This window comes from Mustela erminea, chromosome 10 (genome assembly GCF_009829155.1).
Source record: "Mustela erminea isolate mMusErm1 chromosome 10, mMusErm1.Pri, whole genome shotgun sequence".
In the NCBI taxonomy this organism is placed as follows: Eukaryota; Metazoa; Chordata; class Mammalia; order Carnivora; family Mustelidae; genus Mustela; species Mustela erminea.
This window is the reverse complement of record NC_045623.1, coordinates 87,089,590-87,113,788: the sequence shown is the minus strand read 5'-3', so window position 1 is coordinate 87,113,788 and position 24,199 is coordinate 87,089,590. Positions and strand designations below refer to the sequence as shown.

The 24,199-nt window shown below is 48.9% G+C and overlaps 2 long non-coding RNA genes across 3 annotated transcripts; one reads left to right on the top strand and one right to left on the bottom strand.

Annotated features, from left to right (window-relative positions):
- Positions 1–9,755: 9,755 nt before the first annotated feature.
- LOC116568002 lies at positions 9,756–12,125 on the bottom strand. Its single transcript, XR_004276466.1, has 2 exons — positions 12,037–12,125; positions 9,756–11,312 (listed from the first exon to the last, which is right to left on the bottom strand). It is a non-coding gene; the product is annotated as an uncharacterized LOC116568002 (long non-coding RNA).
- On the top strand, positions 10,617–22,030 carry LOC116568001. 2 transcript variants are annotated; one of them, XR_004276464.1, is made up of 4 exons: positions 10,617–10,862; positions 11,890–13,953; positions 14,576–14,702; positions 19,850–22,030. It is a non-coding gene; the product is annotated as an uncharacterized LOC116568001 (long non-coding RNA). The 2 variants fall into 2 exon arrangements; XR_004276465.1 differs by having other exon boundaries at positions 19,819–22,030.
- The last annotated feature ends 2,169 nt before the right edge of the window (positions 22,031–24,199 follow it).

Sequence of the window (24,199 nt, the reverse complement as noted above, 5' to 3'; positions counted from 1 at the left end):
GTCTCTCCATGGGCGATGCTATCAGAACTCCAGAGGGTTAACTGAAGCCCCCAAGAAAGTGCTTGGGGCGCAGACCACCAGTCACAGTGGCCACAGTGACTTTCTGGCCGGCGACCCTAGCCAGGGGTCTCTCTCTCTCTCTCTCTCTCTGAGCCTCAGTTTGTCATCTACACAAGGACAAGGAGAACACTGTTTTCCACATAGTTCCATCATAAGGATGAAGAGAAGTCATTACACCTCCCTGGTTCCCCCCTCAATCACCTCAGCCCCATGTGGGGATGAGGACTTTCCCCAATCCCTCTTTCTTCCATCCCCAAGGGATGCCCGCCCTCCAGCCCACTCTCCTTGGGGTTCCTGTGCCCGGAGGCTGGAGGAAGCAGAGGCAGAGACCCTTAGGGATCCAAAGCAGCTGATCTGGGCAAGAGTCCCAGAGGTCCGCAAACCTGGGAACCTAGGCTAACAGTTAGTGGCCAGCATTTCCTGAGCACTTACAATGGGCCGGGCACTCTTCTGAGATTTTGATATTTATTCATTTAATCCTTGCTACAATCGATAAAGCATAGATTCTATGTTTGTCCACAATTAGCAGAAAGAGAAAAATGACATGAGGAGATTTACATGACTTGTTCAATGCCCTGTCATGAGGGACAGAGCTGGGATTTGAACCCTAAGCATCTGGGGTGTGAGAAGGTTCTAGGTGGACGGAAGGAGGATTTTGCTGAATTTACCATTTCTCCTAACACACTATAGTAAGATTCTTCTAAAACTCAAGAGGAGTTTCTAAACATTGAAATTACGTTTTTATATATTTCATGGGTAACATAGAGAGATTTGCCTTTAAAAGTACAATAAAATTTCATTAATTCAAATTAGAACTCTGGGCACCTTCTGCATTATTTAGAAAAGTGTTTTGCTAAATAAACATCTTAATTGTGTCAACAAGACAGGAAGTGTGAATATCCACCCTGCTGAAGCAAGCAAATGGTTTTCAAGTTTTTTATTCAGAAACTCACCAGACTGGAAGGACCTCAGCCATCATCTACCTGGTCTCCACCCCGTTCCTGCTCGTTATTACCTGTATTCAGGTGAGATGTCAGAAATGTCGTATTAGTCAACATTTCGGTAGCACCTACTGTGTGCTAGAATCTAAGCTAGGCACTGAAAGAGATTACCACTTTAGCCATAACTACAAGTCTGTGATTCTGCTGTCAGCCTCATTTTACAGGTAAGCCGCCTGACGCAGAGAGAGGTTGGGTTCATTCACCCCTGATCACACACCGGCTGAGCTGGGATTCAATCCCAGAAAGTTGTGGCCCGTGGCACCCTCTTTTAGTCCCCAGTGTCACCCTCCTCCCCATTACAGAGCTAACCAATTCACTCTCCAGGGTAAAAATCCTTTAAAACCTTCCTCCTGGGGAACCTGGGTTATTCAGTGGGTTAAGCATCTGCCTTCAGCTCAGGTCATGATCCGAGGGTCCTGAGATAGAGCCCGGCATCGGGCTCCCAGCTCAGCAGAGAATCTGCTTCTCCCTCTACCTGTCCCCACTACTCATGATCTTTCTCTCTCTATCTATCTATCTCTTTCAAATAAATAAATAAAATCTTTAAAAAAAAAAAAAAAAGCCTCCTTTCAGGGCACTTGGGTGGCTCAGTTGGTTGAGTGTCCAAGTCTTGATTTCGGCTCAGGTCTTGATCTCAGGGTTGTGGGACCAAGCCCCATATCAGGCTCCAAGCTAGGCATGGAGCTCACTGAAGATTTTCTCTCTCTCCCTCTGCTCCTCCCCACACCCCTGCTTTTGCACGTGCTTGCTCCCTCCTTCCCTCTCTCTGTCTCAAAAAAAAAAAAAAATAGTTGTCAAACCCACCTCTCGGCTATGCATGTAATGATCCCTGCCTAGTGCTCTCTGCCTCAGCACTTGATACAGAGCAGGTGCAAAATATCTATTAGTTGGATGAATGAATGAATGAATGAATGAATGAAATTAATGAATTTCTATATCCCCAGTCCTATCATACTGCCTAGCACAGGACAGTTTCCAAAAATGCTAATTAAATGGACAAATCCTGGCTACAAGTAGAGCTACCTCCGAAGTTATAAATCAAGTATGACGTTAATCCTTGATTTGTCCATGGAACAAATGTTGCTGAACTATTTGGGTTTCTTTGATCGTTCCTTTTTAGATTTATTTACTTATTTTGAGAGAGAGAGAGAGCACAAGAGGGGGGGAGGGCCCGAGGGAGAGTGAGAGAATCCTCAAGCAGACTCCCCATCAAGTATGGAGACTGATGTGGGGCTCGATCTCATGACTCTGAAATCATGACCCGAGCTGAAACCAAGAGTCAGCCGCCCAACTGACTGAGCCACCCAGGTACACTGCTGAACTATTTGGAAGAGTCAGTAAGATGGTTAAGGAAATGTTTGTCCTGCTTCAAGAAATACATTAGTTTCTGGACATTTATATTCATAAATTCTTTGGCCTAGACAGGGTTTCAGGGGTCACATTGGACCACACTGGACCCTTTTAACAGATGATTAAATGGAGAGGGTGGGTAAAGACTCCTGCAAGATCGTACACTGAATCAAAGACTGAGCTGGGACAAGAACCTAGCTTTCCTGCCTCGTTCATGGTCATCTGAAGCAGTCAGAAGACCCTCTCATGATCCGCTCTTGGGCACATAACCCAGCACCTCTCTTTTTTTTTTTTTTTTTAAGATTTTATTTATTTATTTGACAGAGAGAGAGAGATCACAAGTAGGCAGAGAGGCAGGCAGAGTGAGGGGCGGAAGCAGGCTTGCCGCTGAGCAGAGAGCCCGATGTGGGGCTCGATCCCAGGACCCTGGGATCAAGACCTGAGCTGAAGGCAGAGGCTTTAATCCACTGAGCAACCCAGGCACCCCTCCCAGCACCTCTCTTGAAGGCATTCCCATTACCAATAATAACAATTTTAGAACTAATAGTGCTGAATGCTTTAAATCCTCAGGACAACCCTAGCAGATGGGTGCTATTACTATCCCCATTTTACAGATGAGAAAACTGAGGGTCATGAAAGTGACATATTTTGCCCACAGTCAAATAGTTAACAGACAGTGAAGCCATGATTTGAACCGGACATTCTGGTTTGAAAGCATTTGACTTGATGCATGTGCTTCTCAGACATTCTAACAAAAGGACTATGATGTGGGGACAACATGTTTAAAGTGAATGACACTGTGTTTCTAAGAACACATACCAAGCATGATCTCTCTCCACCAACCAGTAGACACCTGCTCCTGGTCCGCTGTTGCAGGCGTCACACATGTGATTGGCATCCTGTCCTGAGAGAAAGTATTTAAAGACACCGAGAATCTTGTCTCCCTCAGGGTCACTACCCAAGACTCTTGTCCTAGATCCCAGTGCTGTCAGCTCCCCACCCACCCTCATGAGCACACAACACATCTCTCACTATCTCTGGGAAGCTGACACACAAATGGGGTGGCGGAGGGGGATAGCAGGAACCACAGTTTTGCAGACAGGGGATGGATAACAAAAAGATGAGCTTTGCAGGGCTAGCATGGCAAAAAAAAAAAAAAAAAAAAAAAAAAAAAAATCTTAGAGGACGTGGCAGCCTCAGTGCTAATAAGAAAGGAAGAAAGGCCTGGTGTGAGGACCAAGGGCAGGACCACTGCCTTCTCCCAGAGCAGGTCTGCCTGTCAAGCATCCTGACAACATGTTCCAACAGGAAGACCCCTGGTTGGGTTCTTTCTCTCTCTCCTCATTGTTTTTGTTTCTGGAGACAGTAAGGAGGCTCCTAATGTGAGTTGCCTGAAATCTCGACATTCTATGCTTTCCACTGAATATTCTTAATGTCTCATCCTGGTACTTTTTTCCCTTTTCCTACAACCTTAAATGTCAAGTATCTCTTCTCTAGAAGCACTGAACTGAGATAAAGAGGATTAGGAGATATTTTTATTCCATTTAAAGATAACCCAGACCAAAGGGAAGTAAACAGACCTGCCTGGAGGCCTCACGTCATCTCACTTCTCCCTCCTGATCCCCATGATCCTCCTTCCCACCCCCTCAAAGGTTGCCCTGGCAGCTCCTGACTCAGAGGGGATTAATGCCTCCTCCAGGACTGCCTTCAGGAACTCTAGTTCCAACATTAACCATGACTGGAAGTGAATTACCATGAAAGGCTCTGATTTCCTAGAAAATTGGGGGGAGGAGGCTAGTGGGAAGAACAAGGAGACCCTCCATGCCTTGGAATGAGGTCCAGTCTGGTGACAACGCCTTCTTAGCAACATCTTGGAATCCTCATGGGCCCCTTGGTACCGCCAGAAAAGACGCCACAGTTTGAATGGGTTAGAGGCAAGACATTAAAATCAGCTGATAGGAGCTCAATAGAAACTTATTAACTTTTTATGCAGAACATCCAAGTCTGCTCAAATATTTAAAAGTATAATCCATCACTTGAGTGGCCGGTTAGGGTTGCAGAGAAATACTTGTCTTCTGGTAGCTTCATTACCAGGATTTAGCTGTTGCAGCAACTTGCAGAAACCTGGGGGCCAATCTTATGCACAATAATGCCTTTCATCTCTTAAACACTAACCTACTGTGCACCAGACATGTGGTGCCCTTAAAATACATGATGTCATCTCATCTCTACAATAATACTGAGGGGCAGAGACTCTTTAAAATATGAGAAAATATAGGTTAAGAGGCCAAGTGACATGCCCAAGGTCACACAGCTAGTAACTGACAGAGTCAGAATCTGAGCTCAAGTGTGTTAGATGCTAAAAACCCACACTTTTGACTTTTGCTTTGGTCGTGATGGAGTCTCGTTCATTCCTTACCACCATCCCCATAAATAAATGAAGAAGTAGACAGGACACATGAAGCAGCTATATCAGATATTGGACAACAAGCAGTGAAGAACTGTGATCTCTAAGAGAAAGAAAACAAATGAGATGAATCCTAAAAGCACACCAGCTTCCACCCTGGAGGCACTTTTCAGACCACAGCCGGGGAAGGGGTAACAGAGCTAAAAAGGGGCAGTTTCACTGAGTCAAAGAAACAGATCTGAGTTTTGGGAGACAGAAATGGCTGTAATCTGCAGGGACAGTAGCAGAGAAGAGGGAACTACACAAAGTATTCCAGAAACCTGAAGAGATGGCTTCTTGAGTTTGTTTCTGAACACCAGGCACAGGATAAAAGTCCCCACAACCAAGTGGAGAATAACTTCAGAACACAAATCTCCTGTGTTTACAGGGTTAAGCAGCACTTGAGCCTGATCATCTGAGGTAAAGAGAGAACTCATTGAATATTTGGGATAATAAGTAAAGCCTTTTAAGGACAATGCCTTAGAAATGAGGCTAAGGGCACCTGGGTGGCTCAGCCGGTTAAGCATCTGACTCTTGATTTCAGCTTGGGTCGTGATTCCAGCGTTGTGAGATCAAGCCCCACATTGGGCTCTGTGCTCAGTGTGAAGTCTGCTTAGGGTTCTCTCCTCTGCTCCTCTCTCACTTGCTTGTGCTCTCTCTCATTCTTTTGCCTTCTCTCTCTTTCTCTCAAATAAATAAAATAAATCTTTAAAAAGAAAAAAATGAAGCTAAACTAGCCCTCACATAAAGGCTACTCTAGGCCATGCATAACAAAGTTACAAAATAAGCCCAAAGAAATCAAGATGATATTCAAGTAACTCAACTACTTGCCAAAACAATTTCAATACTCCTTAAAAAAGACAACAAAATCCAGAAACTCAAAAACAAAACATTCAAAATGCCCCTCATACAATCATTTAAGTTAACAGACGTACGAAGAAACAGAAGCATGACCCAAAACCACCAGGATAGAAAAGTTGCCAGAAATAGCAAATATGATAACTAAGAAATAGCAAATATGATAGAAATGGCAGCCTAGGATTTTTAAAATAATTGTATATACAGTTTACATCAGAACTATGGAGAGAGTTAGTTCTCCCACCTAAGGGAGGAGGGAAAAAATGAAAAAACTAAGGGTGGAGGGAAAAAAATTGTATATAAAAAAGTTCACAGGGGCACCTGGGTGGCTCAGTGGGTTAAGCCTCTGCCTTCAGCTCAGATCATGATCTCAGGGTCTTAGGATCAAGCCCCACATCAGGTTCTCTGTTCAGTGGAGAGCCTTCTTCTTCCTCTCTCTCTCTCTGCCTGCCTCTCTGCCTACTTGTGATCTCTGTCTGTCAAATAAATATATAAGATCTTAAAAAAAAATAAGTTCACAGCCCTGAAGTAAAATATGTACACAATGAAGAAAAAAATGAAGCCTATTAAAAAGAACCCAATGGAAACAAGATGAAAATATCACTAGATGTGAACAGCAGAAGAATAGTTAAACATATGTGAAGATAGAGCAATAAAAGCAATGCAAACTGAAGCACCTAGAGAAGACGACTCAGAAGAAAAAAGGAAATGGAGCATCATAACCTGTAGGACAGAATCAGCGGTCTATCATCTGTGAAACTGGAGTTCCAGAAAGGGGAGAAAAGTATAAAAGAAATACCTAAGGTCTGAATTTTGTCCAATAAAATATGGCTTTATGAAAATTATAAATGCATAGATCCAAAGATCTCAAAAACTCCAAAAGAGTAAATAGAAAGAAAACAACACTAACACACATTATAAATTGCTGAAAAACAGCGACAGAGAAACCCTTTAAGCAGACAGAGCAATAAGGTACCTTATATGCAGGGAACTAGTTTAAGAATGACCACAGGCTTTGTGTCAGAAACAATGCAAGCCAAAAAAAAAAAAAAAAGACTAAGAAAATGTAAAATGACATCTTTGCTGTGCTGAAAAAGTAAATAACATAGGAACATTCCATCTTCAAAGAAGATATCCTTCATACATGAAAGCAAACTAAAAACTCTTTCAGACAAAAAAAAAAAGCCAAAGAATGGTTTGCAACCAGAGCTGCCCTACAGTAAATGTTAATAAAAGTTCTTTAGGTTAGGGGCACCTGGGTGGCTCAGTCAGTTAAGTGTCTGCCTACAGCTCAGGTCATGATCTCAAAGTCCTGGGATCGAGCTCCAGCATCACATCCGGCTTCCTGCTCACTGGGAAATCTGCTTCTCTCTCTCTTTCTGTCTCCCCCAGCTCATTCTCTCTCTCTCTCTCTCTCTCAAATAAATAAAATCTTTTTTTAATTTCCTTAGGTTGAAAGAAAATGGTGGGACTTTCAGCTCCACATGTAAGGAGACTGAATGTCCCTTTTCCATCCAAAAAAAAAAAAAAAAAGCTGAACAGACTAAAAGATCAACAACTTTTCTCGGACATAAAAGAGAAGAGGACATAGGGCAAACCACTGCCCCTGAGACTGGGGAGACAGACAGGCATTAGAGGACATCACAGCTTCCCTGGTCAGAGATTCACAGGAGGTCACTGCTATGGAAACCAGTGCCTGGGTAGGAAGAGCTGAACTGTAATGAATTGCTGGCAGCTAAATGTGGACAACCCTGAGAATTAAAATCTACAGGGGAACCCTGCTATAGGAGGGCACCCACACTATTGTGAGTCTTACCTCCAGGTGCTCAGTCCGGTTTCTCATGGTGAATACTAGATAAAAGTCCCCTCATGCTTCTGGCAGGGGGAGGGGGAAAAGGAATCATCTTGAAAGACACCAAAGAATTCTGTTAACAAAGCCCGGCCTTGCAAAAAAGCTAACCAGAGCTTCACCTGCCCCAGCAGCTACTATAGAGCCTGGCATTGGGGGAATGGAAACACCCAGCTCCCTCCATTCTAGTTCTAGCCACCTTGTCCCACCCATGAGGGGAAAGAAAAACACAGAAACACTTATGAAGTTCATGGTCTAGAGCCAAAGGCTCACTCACAGACTGAGCCCTAACCATGAGACAAGAGAATGTTCCCCTCCGCCCACACCTTGCCACCACTTTACTAAAGACCTATTTATAGCAGTTCCTCTTACCCAGTACATCACATTGGAGTATCAAGAAAAAAATGCAAGGTGTGCTTAAAAAAAAAAAAAAAAAGAGAGACAGAACCTGCATCAGAACAAGACATGGCAGGGATGTTGGAATTCCCTGACCAGGAATTGAAAACAGTTCTGAGGACAATGCTGAGGGCTCTAACTGATAAAGGAGACAGCACACAAAAGCAGGTAGGCAGTATAAGCAGAGAGAGAGAGAAATCCTAAGAGAAGATCAAAAGGAAATGCTTGAGATCAAAAACACTGAAATGAGATGTCTCAGGTGGGCTTGTCCATAGACTGGACACAGATAAGGAAAGTGGAAACAAATGAAACCTGAGATTTACCAAATGAAGAGCACTGGAAATGGTAAATATGTGAATAAATATAAAGATATTTTTCTCAGGGCACATGGGTGGCTCAGTGAGTTAAGCCTCTGCCTTCAGCTCAGGTCATGATCCCAGGTCGCTGGGATCAAGCCCCACATCGGGCTCTCTGCTCAGAGGGGAGCCGGTTCCCCCTCTCTCTCTGCCTGCCTCTATGCCTACTTGTGATCTGTCTGTCAAATAAATAAAATCTTTTTTAAAAAAAAAGGATATTTTTCTCATTTTTAGAATTTCCTGAAAAGGCAACCCTTTAAAGCCAAAAGTGATAACAACATATTTATTGCAGGATCTAGAACATGGTAAAGACAAGAAGAGGAAGGGCGGGAGGAATGGCAGAAGGGCAGGTGTACTGCTGTAAGGTCCCTCCATGACCTGTAATGTGCTGTAATATTATTTGGAGACAGACCAGACTATGTTCAAGTCCCATATTGTAAACCAGAGAGGAACCTCTAAAAAGTACCTCCAAAAAAGAATAAGACAATAGAAAAACCCTCACAAAAGGCTTGCTGAAAGACCAGGGGTCTGGTGATGTGGTCACAGAAGGCTTATGAGTGTGAGGGCATGGCTTCATGGATTGGGGGGGGGGGGAGAAACCCACAATTCAGTGTGGATGTTTTGTTTGTCTGGTTACTGCCTAGTGCCCACTTCATGCTGCCCCCTCTGGAGTCTCATCCTTGATGAGGCCTTTGCTCAGCAGAACACACAGCAGGTCAAACCCTGTAACTAGAGATGGTGTTTGGAATAGGTGTCATTTCTCCTGAGAAATGAAAAAAAAAAAATCTACCTCCATGATATATTTTTGTTAGCATGGCTCAGAGAAAGCGGGGCCCCATCTATTCATGAAAAGCAGCATGTTAAGATAAGTACTTCTAGTCTTCAAACCAGGTTAAGTTCAGTAACTAAATGAATCTGGCACTCTTATTGGTTGGGACTGTATGATGGCATGGGTCTACCATTTGCCTTTATAAGGACCTTAGCAGGATCCCCGGGTGGCTCAGTCGGTTAAGCATCTGCCTTCAGCTCAGGTGGATCCCAGGGGCCTGGGATCAAGCCCTCCACTGGGCTCCCTGCTCCTGGGGAGTCTGCTTGAGAGTGTCCTCTTTCTTCCCCCCACTCACCCCCCTTAGCTTGTGTGCTCCTCCCCCCCAAAAAAAAAAAAATTTTTTTTTTTTAAATCTTACAAGGGTCTTAGCAAGATGTACCCATTATGCTTGGATTTGGGGTAGATTCCCACCCGTCATTGCTCTGACACGGGACAGCTGCTCCACACAAGGTCAGATGTAATGTTAAATCCAAAACCACACAGGAAAAGAGTTTCGTTCCCAAGGAAACAGTGAAAACAACAATGTAAAACTTTATAGCATCAAATCAGCACTAATTCCCAGTAACTAATGGAGGCCCCTCCCAACATTCATAAAATGAATCCGAGAAGCTTTTGGTATTACCAAATTGTTTTAATGGCCTTACAGATTTGGTGAATCAGAATGAAACATCTCCACTGCACAACTCATTTTTTTTTTTCTAGATCGAGGTGAAATTCTTATTTTCAAAGTAGAGTTTTAAGAGTCCATATTCCTTAAGCCCCCACTCACAAGATTGTTCACTAATTTCAGCTGTTCGCAATCTTTTCAGTCTTGGACACAAATGTCGGCAGAGTCAATTGTGAGTCAAATTCCTCAGATGCTCTTCAAACCAAATTTGACCTTCTCAACGTTGTCTGCGCCAGGAAAATATGGAGTGGAATTCGTAGATTTCACAAGGGCCTGTTGCTTTCCTTACCATACTAGATAGGCACAGGAGCCATTGGGATTGGGTTTTAGAAGATGAGTTGGAGAAGTGAAAACGTTTTTCGGCCTGAGTTTCTCAACAGTGAAGACGCAAAAGAAGGTAGAGCGAAACCATGATCACACTGACAGTAGACTGGAGGGCGCAGACGCCAGACTTGCTGCCAGTAGTGGCAGTGGCAGCGGGGGAGGCGGCGGGCGTGGTTTCGGCAGCCTGTGAAAAAATCTCCTGCTGAGCCAAGAGCAGCGCCAGAAACAGCAGCCCAAGCTGAAGCCTGATCAACAACCCTCTTCCCATGGTCCTTCTGTCGCGCTCTGTGTGCCGGCCCCGGGAATGAAGGACCGTGAGCTCCAGGTGACTGCAGGCAAAATGGCAAGGGTGGTGGGAGCAGGACCTTACCTACCCGGGAGCGCGGGGAGCGTCACAATGCCCCCTGAGTTGAAGCGCCAGGACAGACCAACCACCGCCCGCCAGAGTCACAATGTCAATGCCTGCCCCGCCCTCGGGTTCCCTGCCCCACTGGCCAGGGCGCCTCACAATGGCCCCTGCGTTCTGCACAGATGTTCCTGAGGCTAGGGTTCCACTCCTCCTCCCCCCACTCCGCCTGCTCATTACCTAGTTTTCAAAAGGAAACTTCTAGAACTTCTTAAGAGCCTCTGAGCTCCATTACTTTGAAATCTAAGGTTCCCGCTGTCTGTCTTCCAAAGGACACTTTTTCCCCTATCCTTAAAAAAGGCACATACTTGTTGTTGAAGGTTAGTAGTTCCGAGTAGGGCACAAGGTTTGTACCCAGAGATGATCGCTATTTGGTGTGTTTTTATACAGTCTGTATACACGTTTTCCCACAGGATTGCTTTCCTACCCAGAATTTTGGCTCAATATGTAGAATGACCAATTTTCCTGTCATTTATAATCTTTTTAAAAAATCGTTTCTTAAGAAGATTGCACATTGAACTGTCTTTTGAGTGTGTCCAGTTTTAATCCCCATCTTGTTTGGTTTTTATTCTTCTGGATTTCTAGAGAAGAAATCACATTATGGTGTTAGTCTTCGTTGTTTCTTGGTGATAAGATTTTTCTATCTTACCACTCTTCCATACTGGGTTTACCTGTGGAGGTTGAACTAGTAATTTGTGGGGGAAAGGGGAGATTTTTTTTTGTTCTGTTTTCTTGCAGAATGCAGTAGGTGGAACTCAAGCTAGAATAAACTAAAGTGAAAGTTACTTAAAAAAAAAAAAAAAAAAGACTATGGGGTGCCTGGGTGTTAAGTGGGTTAAGCGTCTGCCTTTAGCTCAGGTCATAATCCCAGGGTCCTGGGATGGAGCCCTGCATTGGGCTCCCTGCTCAGTGGTGAGCCTGCTGCTCCCTCTCCCTCTGCCTGCCTCTCTGCCTACTTGTGCTTTCTCTCTATCAAATAAATAAAATCTTAAAAGTAAGGCCACCTCTCCTTAAAAAAAAAAAAAAAAAACCTATAAAGAGTTGACAGTGAAAATTTTAAAAAATAATAGAGATCCATGGTTCATAAAGGGCACTTTGAGTCTGAATGGGAAATGATCCTCCCTATAGGACTGGGGTGGGGAAAAAATCTATACGCTGTTTGAAAATTGGGGCATGACTTGTAATAAGAAATTTAACAAGTTTTTTAAACTTTTGGCTTAGATTCTCTTATCAGCTTGAAGAGAAAGTTTAAAGTCATTCAATGCCCTGTCCATCCTTGGTTTTCAAGAATTTGAATATTTTCTTTACATTCCAGAAATTAACATAAATATTTTCTTTACATTCCAGAAAATTAAAACCACCACCTCTTCAATTTTTCCTAAGCCCCTTCTTCCTGTCTCCTGGAGAACCTGAGTCTCTTTTACTGAACCTTTAGGGGACAGCCTGAGAAATTCTCTTATTGAGCCCACACAAACTGGATTCCCTCGAGCTCACTTCATTTTTTCCAGAAATGATACAGAGATAGCGGTGAGCACCCTTCAAGCACCATCAGGACGAAACTGAAACGTGGATGGATGATGCCGGTCGCCAGTCCTCCCAGTTCCGTGTCACCCCAGCCCACGGGAGCCCACAGTCCAGCCAGGGTGTGGCCAGAGCTCAGGCTGACTCACAGCCCCGCCGCCCTCCGCTGACTCCTGATGCCCAGCTGTGTCCCCAGGCTGCTGAGGGCAGGATCCGGGCTGGGGATCCCACCCTTCCCTGGACCCAGATCCTAGGGACAGAGCAGGTGTCTGTCTCAGCTTGGGGAGTAGTAGGAGCCCACTGGGAGCAAGGAGGGCTCTCTGCTCCTGGGTTACTCGGGGAACCAGGAATTCCCACTATCCCTGGGGTATCCAGAGCAGGAAACGGGTGATGAGGGGCCGTGGAGCCAGGTCACATAGGGCCAGGCTGGAGGGTCTCTGGGGAGCAAGGGTGCTAGGGAAGGGCTTCCAGGGGCTGCTTCGTGGGCCCCAGGGAGCATCCAGGACTGTAAGAGGGAGAAGTTGACAGCATGAAGGTTCCCCGGAGCCCTGACAGCATCTCCCTGCCCATGCAGTGCTCAACCAGTCCCACGTCCCCAGAGAGGACAGGTCAGCTGCTCCCCCAAGAGCACTCAGCCACCACGTCCCTCTCCCACAGCACCAGCAGGAAGGACCCGTGGACAGTCTCTCTGCTCTGCTTCTCTGGGGCTGGACTGCGTGACTGCCGACCTCCATGGGAGCTGCAGGCCTGTGAGAAGGAAACGTACACTGTCCCCTCCCACGTGGCAGGAGGGCCCACCCCATGGCCTGTCACTCAAGACCACATGAGGCACCTTTGTGCCCGCCCTCCTTAGAAGCTGCCCCATGTGCCCGGGGTCCCATTCCACGCATGTCAGGGCAGCACCCAAAGGTGGCCTCTTCTAGAAGGGTCCCAACTCCACTCCATCAGGGAAAGCCCGGACGCTGCCCCTCCAAGAGGCAGACCCAGACCTGGGTCTAAGGGGAGCAACCCTTAGAGCCATCTGGTTCAATCTTTCCCCCATTTTTCAGAGGGGAAGCTGAGGCCCAAAAAGGAGAGTGGTTTCTTAGGGAGCAACTGCAATCTGGGGACAGGAGGTCTCTTTTTCTCTCCTCCTCTCCCTGCTCTGCCACTTTCCTCCCAGCTTTCTTCCTGCAGTCTGTGTCTGGGACTTGCCTAACGTGACACAGGGAACCATACTGCATTGTGATCAGAAGGCCTTGGGAGTCCGGCAGACCTGGTTCAAATCCCAGCCCCACCACCTCCTGGCTATACCTTCCGACGGGGGTCTCTGAACCTCTCAGCACCTCAGCCTCTCCCTGGAAATGGGGTGAATCCAAGAGCCTGCTTGATAGGAGTCAGGGGAGGGTTACGCGAAGGAATGTGGAGAAAAGCATGAGCCCGACCTGCCCTCGTGGACAGCGCGGGGGCAAGGGGAGAGACACAGAGACCATCAGAACAGAGCCAGAACCAGGCCTCCTGACCCCTCTTCCTCAGTTACCATGATGATGAAGCAAGGATGGAAGAGCCACTATGGGCTGGGCTCATCTCAGGTTGTGTTTAAAGGACAAGGGAATGTGATTGTGAGGATGTCTGGACTCTGAGTATTCTGGCCAAAAAAGCAAAGCACTGTGGGCTCAATGCTTACCAGTCAGAAGTTTCTGTAAGATCAGCTTCCGGAGAGGCTTGAAGCAGCATCTGGAGCTCTGTGCCGCATGGCCAGGCTTTGGCTAGGAGTGAATCCTTTTCTGCCCTGAGTGTGGGGACAGTCCTCCAGTAGCCACTCGGCTCTGGCGAAGCCTGACCCAAGGACAGCCAGCCCGTCCCCTGTGGCCACGTCCTGGGGGACCAGCGGGATGAAGAACTAAAGAGGTGAGTGGTCTTGGGTGGCCGAAGGAGACCTCTCCGAAGAGGGCACATTGGAGCTGAGACAGTGACAGACTCTCAGGGCTGGTTCTCCAGCTCAGTGTGACCACCTGGAATCCCCCCAAAGTCAGGGGGTGACATTTTCAGATGACAGGAGCACAGCATGGCAGACACGGTGCCGCATCAGCCGCAGAGCCGAGGGGCTGTCGGGAGTGGTGGGGTCTAAGCCAAGAGCCCAGGGGAGGTCGGTCCAGAGGGCGTTGCAGCCCAGGCCCCCCAACACCCAAGGTGGTCAGATCTCCTGATTTGGGGGGAAGAAGGAAATCTGATTTCTGTGGGTGAGATCCCAGTATTTAAACATTGGACCTCCACCTCCACCCCTTCCTTTCTCTCCTACCTTCCTTCCTTCTCTACTGTGCAGTGTTTACTTCCAGAAATCTGACCGAGCCTCTGCCATTCACCTTTCAGAATTCGAGGAGTGTTTATTTCTCTTTCCCGGAGCAAGGCTGCGGGGTGAGGTTTCCCAGGGTCGGTGCCTGCCCTTCTGGAGGTGAAGCCCCACGACAGCACCCGAGTTTGTGAGCCCATCACAGCCTCTGATATTTACTGAGTGTCTCCTCTGCCCCAGGCTTTCTCAGGAATGATCAGTTCTGTGCATTTCCGAGCGCTGGGAGGCGATGCCTCCATCTGCACCAGGCTGATGAAGAAATCAAGTCTCTGAGAAGTTCAGAAATAAGTCTGTGGCCACCCAGCAAGTAAGGAACGGGGACAAAGATTCCTATCTCTGCCCCAAAGTCTATTTTCCCCCTATACCAGTGAATCTCAACCAGGGAGGAATTCTGCCCCCACTCCAGGGGACTTTTGGAAAATTCTAGAAATATTTTCCATTGTTGTGAGTCAAGGATGCCCTTCGCATGTAGGAAATAGAGGTCAGGAATGCTGCAAATATCCTCTAATGCATAGGACAGCCCACCCCCAAAAAAAGAATAATCTAGCCTGAATGTTAATAGGGCTGAGTCTGAGAAACCCTGACCTAAGGGTCAAGGTCTGTGAGCTTAGCGGGGCCCTGAAGGAGGTGCAGCATTTGGGCAGAAGGAGAACACAGAAGGGGGTCGCTCCCTCCTTTCGAGGGAAAAAAGGCATAAGATTAGGAACAGCACGTGTTTGAGGTCCTGGTCAGTGGGGCTGCAGCGGAAAGTTCAGGTCTGGGAGCAGGAAGGGACCAGCTCAGCTATGGAGACACTGCCAGCCTGTGTGGGTCAGGGCTTTTTGGCTGAACCCCGCTCATTGCAGCTGAGCTTAAAAGGAAATGCTCTGGCTCTGGTATCTGAAAATGGACAGGCAGGGAAGGGAACAGAGTCTGACTCCAAAGCAAAAAAAAAAAAAAAAAAGTACCAAACAGACAAAAAAAAAAATATTCCTGAGTCAGCACATACCTCGAGCTCGCAAGCATCAGACACTGTTCCAAGTGTTCTCCGTGCCTGATCTCATTTATCCTCACGACAACCCTTTGGGTGGATATTATTATTTCCTGTTTGTAGATGAGGGAAATAACGTTCAGGGATGTTAAGTAACATGCCTGGGATCACACAGCTAGTAGTAGGTGGCCGATGCCGGATTTGGGCTCCAATTCCTCATCAGGGCCCAGGACGCTGAGTGGCTTCCCCGGGTAGGAAATGAGAAGCCATCAGATGTCACAGGGTTGCATAAAGTCAGAGCTGGACTTTAGAATGGCTCTGTGGCAGTGAGGGGACAGATCAAGGGGGAGGGGAAGGACTGGGCAGGGTCTGGGCAGGAGCCTGGGAGCACCTGAATCTGCAGGACAGTTGATGGGGACCAGGGGGTTGGGGGGGGGCGTGACCCAAGTGGGATGCTCAGTACAATTCCCTGGGTCCCTGAGCCCCTGGCCCTGCGATGGGGAACAGTGATGGTGCAGGTGCAGTGCAGGGCGGGGGTTCCCAGATGATGGAGGGCAGGGCTCCGGAGGCAGCATTTGCTCCATTTTCCAGCTCATCCCCCTCACTTTGGGCAGATGGAAACTAGCCCTGTAAGTCATCCATCTTCTGCTGCCCAGAGGGAGGGAGAGGGGACAGCGCCTGGTGGCGCCAATGGCAGTGGCGGTTCTTCCCCTGGTGGGTTCCCTGGAGAGCAGGCTGTCATTCCTTCTCATTACTGTGCACCAGCAGCTTCTGGAATCTCGCATCCCTGGGGCCACTTGCCATGATGTCCCTTTCCTTCATCTCGGATGGACTCAGCCTCACTGACGGGCTTGGTTGTCTTATCCCGTCTCCTCAGATCCAAAACCTCCAGCAGCTCCCATCTCCCACCTCTGTCTTCACCACCCAGGGCTGGATTCCCGCCTTCCACGGAGGCTCCTCCCCACTGCTGACCTGGGCCAGGAACCTGTGCTGCCCTGCCCCCCTCTGGCCCCTGCCAAGCCTCTGACCTCAGTGAGCTGCCTGGTTTGCCTGGTTAAAGACGGGTGCTGTTCTGTGAGCCTACTTCTCTCCCTCCCACCTCGTTTCCTTCCCTCCTTCCTCCCTCCCTCCCACACCCACGCCAGCAAACACTGAGTGAGCCCCACGTAGTGCTGCTCCCTGAGGAACACATGAACAGGACAGACCAAGGCCAGCCTCATGGGGCTCACAGTCCAGCTGTACCCACAAAAGACACCGTGATCCCGCCAGGGCCTCTCCCCTTCCCTTCTGAACCTGCTCCTCCTTTTGTCCCCATTTCAGTGATGGCTGTACCCCACACCACCCACCTGGGCCCCCAGGCCCGAAACCTAAGGTCACTTTCACTTCTCCCACTACTGAAATCAATCATGAAGGCCTGTGAGGCCAAAATGAACTGTGAGGCCTGAATTCCCCTAAAAACCGCCCTCCCCACTGCCCTGCAGGTGTCCCCCACCATCTCCTGCTCAGCTGGGCTTGCCCCCTCCTGGTTTCCTGGCTCCAGCCTCTCCCTCTCCAGGGCTAGAGGACTCCTCCTAATTCAGATCTGACTGTATGGTTAGGACCCTTAACCAGACACCAGTGTGCTGGGGATAAGTCACAAGCACCCCCATCAGTACCAGGGACCACTACTGTTCAGTTTCCACTCCCTCCCCAGACCCAGCTCTGGCCTCCATCCTGTGACAGGAATCGCTGGCTCTGTTGACCCCCTGAGGTTCCAGAGTAAATCAGGCCCTTAGCCTGATGCGCCTCCTCTTCTTCCAGCTCACCTACCTCCGAGGGTCTCCCTCAACGCTCAGCGCAGGCATCAACCCCTCTGGCACAACTTTGTGGAGCCCTGGCTGGGTTAGACCCTCACAGAGCACTCACACACTGCCCCGGGGCTCAGCCCTGACGCTGCGCAGCACGCAATGTCCCTGCAGTGAGGGGACCCCAGACTCCTTCCACCCCCAAGACACCCCCTACCCCATGGCTCAGGTCAGAGGGCATCTTCCAGCCGCAGAGGGGACAGGGAGAAGGCACACCTGCTTCTTAATCCCCTCAGCCGGGAGGCGACACTCACATCACTTCTCCCGACGCCCCACCTGGATTCAAGGAGGGCCAGGAAATGTCGTCGTCCAGCCCACCGTCCCCCCACAATCTCTGCTGCCTCTCTCTCTCTCCACTGCCTTTCATCCGCATAGTCACCCCACATGCCGGGCGACACCACCGCCGCACTCACCACCATCGTTCACCTCGTCACATCACTGTGAGGACCCGGAGGAGCGGGGAGGGTGTTCAGTAGTCCAGGCAGATAGGGGTTCAAATCCCGGCCCTGCCCCTTGGCAGCTGTGTGGACTGGGCAGGTCCCATCCCCCTCCCCCAGCCTCGGGCTGTGCATCTGTAAGTCGGGGTCCTGAGGCCCAGCTCACAAGGCTGCCACGGGGCTCTGTCATGGCACCTGCTGGACAGTGGTCAGCACGGGGCCTGGCCCTTCACTTAGTGGGAGCGGTTGTGGTGGGGGGACTGGTCCCCTGTGGGGAGGGGCAGGAGGGTGCCGGGGAAGCATATGGGCTCAAAATATGGCCTTTCTAGCTGGTCTTCCATGAGGCAAGTTTCAAAATTTGATTCAAAAACAAGCAGAAAGAATCCACGGAGAGGGGAATGCATTAGGACAGGTGATGCGGGAGGGAAAAGAGCCTGTGCATCTGCAAAGACGTGGCTTGCGTCGCTCCCAGAAGGAAGTCCCCTAATACAGCAGCCCCGGACACTGAGACATGGAGCTGGGGGGGCCGGGCTCCCGGGTGGAAAGATGGCAGCAGCGACAGGGCTGATGTGGCGGTCATCATGCTCGGGACACCGCGCCGGGAAGAGGGTCTCATGGTGATGGTGGGGAGCCTGGTGACCTGCCAAGTCACCTGTCAGGTGACCCTGGGCACACCACTCAAGGACTCCAAGCTCCCCTCCTCACCCGCCTCCAGCAGCCACACTCAGGCCCAGGCTCCCCAACCTCCCCATCCCCGGGGCAGAAGGCAAAGGGCCACAGAGTGGCTATGGGTGGTGCAGAGAAGGGGCACAGGGATTTAGGGACATGGCAGGCAGCTGGAGGTGGCTGTCTGCTTCACTTCCATAGGCAATAGCTACAGGTGCACTGTGCCCCATCCCCCTTGGGAGCCCTCAGGCCTCAGAGCTCACCTCTGACCTTGACTCCAGCAAGCAGCCTCCCACCAGGTGGTGACCAGGGCCCAGAGTAGCCCCTTCCTGCCTCACAGGAGCTGATGATCCCTACATAGGAGGGCAAGGCTGTGGGGTGGCATAGGGGCACAGTTGGAGAGGGTGTGGTGTAGCAGACTCACGGTTCTACAGGGGTCACCCTGTATTTCTCCCCATGGGCTGCTCATCTATTCCTCCCAGCAAACCCACAGTATCCCCATTCTGCAGATAAGGAAACTGAGGCTGGGGAGGGCAAGGGATGCGCCTAGTCACCCTGCAGGAGCGTGAGGATGCAGGTCTCCCACTCCCACCACCTGGTTCCCAAGCCTGCACCTGATTTTGCCCCACCCTGGAGCTCCTTGTGAGTGGGCCTCTGCACTCCAGCCTGTGTGCTCCTCGAGGGCAGCAGCTCTGCCTCCTTCACACCTGCATGCCTGTTGTGCGGGTTCCCAAGCTCCAGAGCCACTGCGACAGCCACTTCCCATCAGGAAGCAGTCTGGCTCTATAAGAACAAATGAGAGCTCAGGAGCCGGGACCTATAGTGGTGTAACAGCTGGAGGGGCAGAGACCTGGGGTCCCCCTGGAGGTCACCATTTTGTCAAAAACAATGAGTCTGTGTCAGGCATCGACTCTGTCAGTTCATCCCAGCATTCACGGATGGTGTTGGGGCGGCAGGGCTTTGATGGAGAGCAAGTCTGTTGTCCTGCGCAGTTATCTCCCAGGAGGGCAAAAGGGATTCATTGGACAGCCTCATGGGATCATGAGGCTGCTAGAGAACACCACCTCTGTTCGCTCAAATCCATGTGCTCTTTTCTTTGGGTCCCTGAGTGAGCCAGACATGGAGGAGGATGTGTGCTGTGTCCTGGGCTGGTACAGGCTGGCTGGCTGACCTCGAATCAGCCTAGGACCTCAAGAGCAATAGAACAGAGGCTATAACCAGATCTGTCGATCCCGGGAGGGCAGAGAAGAGGACGGCAGCACTGACCGCTGGTTATGGATCAGTTGCTCAAATGCTACAGACCATGGGAAACCCCTTTGCCTCTGTGAACCTCCCTTTCCTCATGTGCAGCCTCTACCTCCCAAGTTGTTAAGAGACTTAATGAGATGATGTGCCTGGCTCTGTGTAGTGCCTGGTGAGTGGCAAGCACCCAGTAAACACGAACTTTTATTATTGTGGTGGATGTCAACATGGTCCATATCTAAATGCTTTTCGTGATTCCACTAGTCCCTGAATTTCCTGATTCTACTGGTTCCAGGAGTTTCAGGACGCGTTATCAGAGATGATGAAAACTCCATCAGCATGGATACGGCACCCTCAGGATCAAAGCTGTCTAAACTTGTGGGCTGGTCTCACTAGCTTCTTGCATCCCGGAGCTAATGTTTTTAAGCAGAGAGCCAACTTAAAGCAAGAAAAGCATCACATCAAAGTCAAGGCTGAGAAGTTCACAGGAGCAGAAAGGAGGCCCGGGAGAAGGAGGCAAAAAAAGTAAGATGAAGGGATCCATCTTCTTCCTCCTTCTGCTACCACCCCCTGCCTCGATTCCCAGAAACACTATAGCAGAGCCTGCCTAATACCTCTCAATATATGTTCATCTTCTTTGATAACAGAACATGAAATGTCAGGGGTTACTGGGCTTCAAATAATAAAAGACTACATTTCCCAGCTTTCCCTAGGCAAGGTAAGGTCATGTGACCATGTTCTGCCAATTGCCTATGAGAAGAAGTCAAGGGCGTTCACACCAGCCCTGTGTGCACATGAAACTTCCAGGTTGTACCCTTGAAGGGAAGGGCCCTCTATGACCTGTCCTTCTGCTCCTCTTCTTGCTGAAATGTGGACGTGGAGGTGATGCATATCTGATCAACTGATGGGATTAACAGTTTTGAAGGGCAAAGCAGCAAAATTGAAAGTGCTTGGTCTCGGCAGAGTGGAGCCATCACAGGAGCCCCTGATAGGTTCCACCAGCAATTTACTAAGAAAGAATACACTTCTGTCTTAATTATTGATGCACTGAGCTTTATTAACCGGATCATAACATGTTGATCACAGCGCTGAGCAGCATTGTACAGTGGCTGAGCTCTCCCAGGAAAAGCTATGCCAGGGTCCCAGGTACCAGTGTCCTCTTCCTGCAACATAAACTACCCCAAAATATCGTCATTAAAACAACAATCTTTGATTTAATTCACATTGCCGAGGGTCAGCGATTCCGGCTAGGCTCAGCAGGGCCGTCGTCTCCTTCTGTGGGTTGGCCAGGGTCTGGCCGGCTTCAAGAGAGGACAGGGGGCCGCCACCGTTCCTCATCCTCAGCGGATTAGCCTAGGCTCACTCTCAGCGTGGAGACGGGGTTCTGACCACCGGAACAGGCCCGAGGGCGCGTGGTCACGGACATTACGGTTTCCGCGGCATCCTCTTGGCTCCACCTCCTCCCAGTGGGTGGCTCCCACGCCCTCAGGGCCGCCTCCTTGCGGTCCTCCCGTGCCCTTAATGCTACTGTCCTGACTTCTCCAGTGTTCTGTCTTTCCTGCTTGACTCTGAGCTCCATGAAGACAGAATCACTGTTTCCTTTATCACGGTCTCACCAGCGCCTCACCCAGAGCCAGACTTAAAATGGGGCTCAGTATAGGTTTGCAAGCGAATAAATGAATGAATGCATGAATGAATGAACGCATGATGAATGAATGAACGAACCCATGAATGAATGCCTCCCACACTGTGGACACAGACAATGGGCTGGGTGGGCCGATGCTCAGGAACTTCCCTTCATGCATTGGTCCTTCCCTCTCCTGCAAAGGTCTGGGGGGGTCCTCTGCCTGAGCTGGAGCTCCAGCCGCGTCCTGTCTCTGTGCCCTTGGGCAAGGACCTCCACCCGCTCTGTGCCTTGGTACTTCATCTGTAATATGCGGCTCTCATGAGGAGTGGGGGGAAGTAACTTGGATGAAACACGTGACACCCAGCCTGGGACAAAGGGAGCACCAATCATGTTAGTTATCATTAGCATTAAGAAGGACTCGGAGCCTGGGCGTGTCCTCTTCCAGTCAGGAGTCTCCCGGGACTGACGTGAAATATTCACCCCAAAGGAATTTGGGTCTCCTTTGGAGATGCCCCTCCCACACACCCCAAAGATTTCCCACCCTCAGCCATTCACAACTGCCTCAGATTTGGACTCTGCCATCCACAGAGCAGGGGAAGGAAGGAGAATTTATTGTACCACCAATGGGATGACAGTTATGAACGGCAGGATCTCCCGCCACCACCCGTCACAGCCATGGGGCGAACACTGGGGCGGCGGCTCAGGGACAGAGTCGTCCTCCCTGCAGGGCCCGCTCTGCCCTCAGCCCCAGCCTAGTGGAGTCATCAAATAAATCCAACATTTAGAAAAGGGGGGTGGGATGGGGGACTTCAGCAGACAGTTCCCTGAAATGTAATGGTAATAAAAGAGAAAAATGGACCAGCTTGCTCCAGATAACCAGCGCCAGAGAAGTAATTTCTCTGCCCTGAGTCAGGATGCCGGTGGCAGAGGCACCTGCCCAGGTAATTCATCAGCCTCAAATTAATGGATTCCCCATGAGTCGCCTGCACCTGTCTCCATCCAGGGTTCTCAGAACACCCCTATTTAGATTTTATCAAGACTGTTTTTCTCTCTTCTCCCTGATGAGGGAGGCAGGCACCATACTGGGGGGCATAATTGAATACTGATTTACCATCAATGACCAGAGTAAAAAAACACTCCATTCAAGGGAACCAATTGTTTCCAACTGCCTGAAACCTCCCTGGGGCCTCAGTTTCCCCATGAATCACTGAACGACTGCTGTTAAACCAGGCACATGAGAGCCCAGTTTTGCATTCATGAAGGAAAAGCCTGCATTATGTAGGAAGTGCCTCAATTTCCTCAATTGTTAAATGAGACTAAGGGCACGGGATGAAGGCGACTCTTACTTTATTGCTTGAAATCTTTTTAAACAAACATATATTGTTGTTGTGTTTGGACTGACAAAATAAAGCACCATGAAAACATAAATTGAAGGTGGGAGTCCACACCTCGTCAGTTTACAGCAGATGGGACTCAGGACAGCCCACACATGGCCACAGCCCACAGCCAGTACACACTGAGCCCCTGACGCCTGTTGTTGCCAGACTGTTCCATTATTGTTGCTGGTGATGGTTGTCGCTGTTAGAGATCAGGGTTCTTGGCAGATGTTGACTGTGTGACTTTGAACAGAGAGGATAACCTCTCTGATTCATCTATAAAATGAAACACTGCTTTCCTGCCTAGAGCCAAACAGATGGTCTGAAAAACCAACAGAGCATACAAAAAAGACCATCTCTGAAGAGTGGTGCAAAGAGAAAAACCTAAGGCTACAGGCTGAACACACTTTGTTCTGGAAAACCAACCCCACACAAAATGTTGCTACAAGACTTTTTTTTAATTTTTTAAATTTTTTCATTAATTTACTTATTTTTACTCAGCACAAGAAGCATCGAAGGCAACAATCTAGTCCTGCCACAAGTTCTTCATGATAAAAACACTTAACAAACTAGGAATTTAAAAAAACCTTCACATAATAAAATCATATATTAAAAGCCCACAGGAAACATCATACTCACAGGTAAAAGACTGAAGTCTTGTCTGCTAAGATCAGGAAAAAGGCAAGGATGCCCACTCTTGCCATTTATATTCAATGTAGTACTGGAAGTGCTAGCCAGAGCAATTAGGCAAGAAAAGAAAATAAAAGAACCCAACACTTGCACATGGATGTTTGTAGCAACTTTATTCATAAGTTCCAAAACTCAGAAACAAGATGTCCTTCAGTAGATAAATGGGTAAATATACTGTGGTATGTCCAGACAATGGAATAGTATTCAGCACTAAGAAGAAATGGCTTTAAAGACATAGAGGAACTTTATTTTTTTTTTAAAGATTTTATTTATTTGTTAGAGAGAGAGAGAAAGAGAGATACAGAGCGCAAGCACAGGCAGACAGAGTGGCAGGCTAGAGGCAGAGGGAGAAGCAGGTTCCCTGCCGAGCAAGGAGCCCGATGTGGGACTCGATCCCAGGACACTGGGATCATGACCTGAGCCGAAGGCAGCCGCTTAACCAACTGAGCCACCCAGGCGTCCCGACATAGAGGAACTTTAAATGCATATCACTAAGTGAAAGAATCTGCTCTCCAAAATGAAAAATAAAAAAAGAAAAAGAACAAAAGGAGAAATAACCCTACCTCTCTCAGGGATTCATACATACACACACACACACCCCACATCAGAGGCATAAACAGGTTCAAAATTGGGTGGATGACCCTGGACATGGGATTCATTATCCAGAAAGTGTCTGCTCACTGGGGACGAAACCCTAAAGGTGCCATCACTCCTCACCTGCCTTTTCGGGGTGAATTGGGACTTGTCCCTTGTTTTCACTAATGGCTTTTGTGATAGCTTCAAAAGCCATCATGTCAACATCTTGCCCTGTTTATCAAAAAATGCCACTTTTGTGATGTATGCGTGGCAGTGGGGGAAGAGAGCAGAGGAAGCATGATTTCTCTCCCCCCCTCTCTGTTGCAAACCTTCTGGTCTCCCAGCCAGCCAGGGACACTGCGGGCTCATCTCCGGG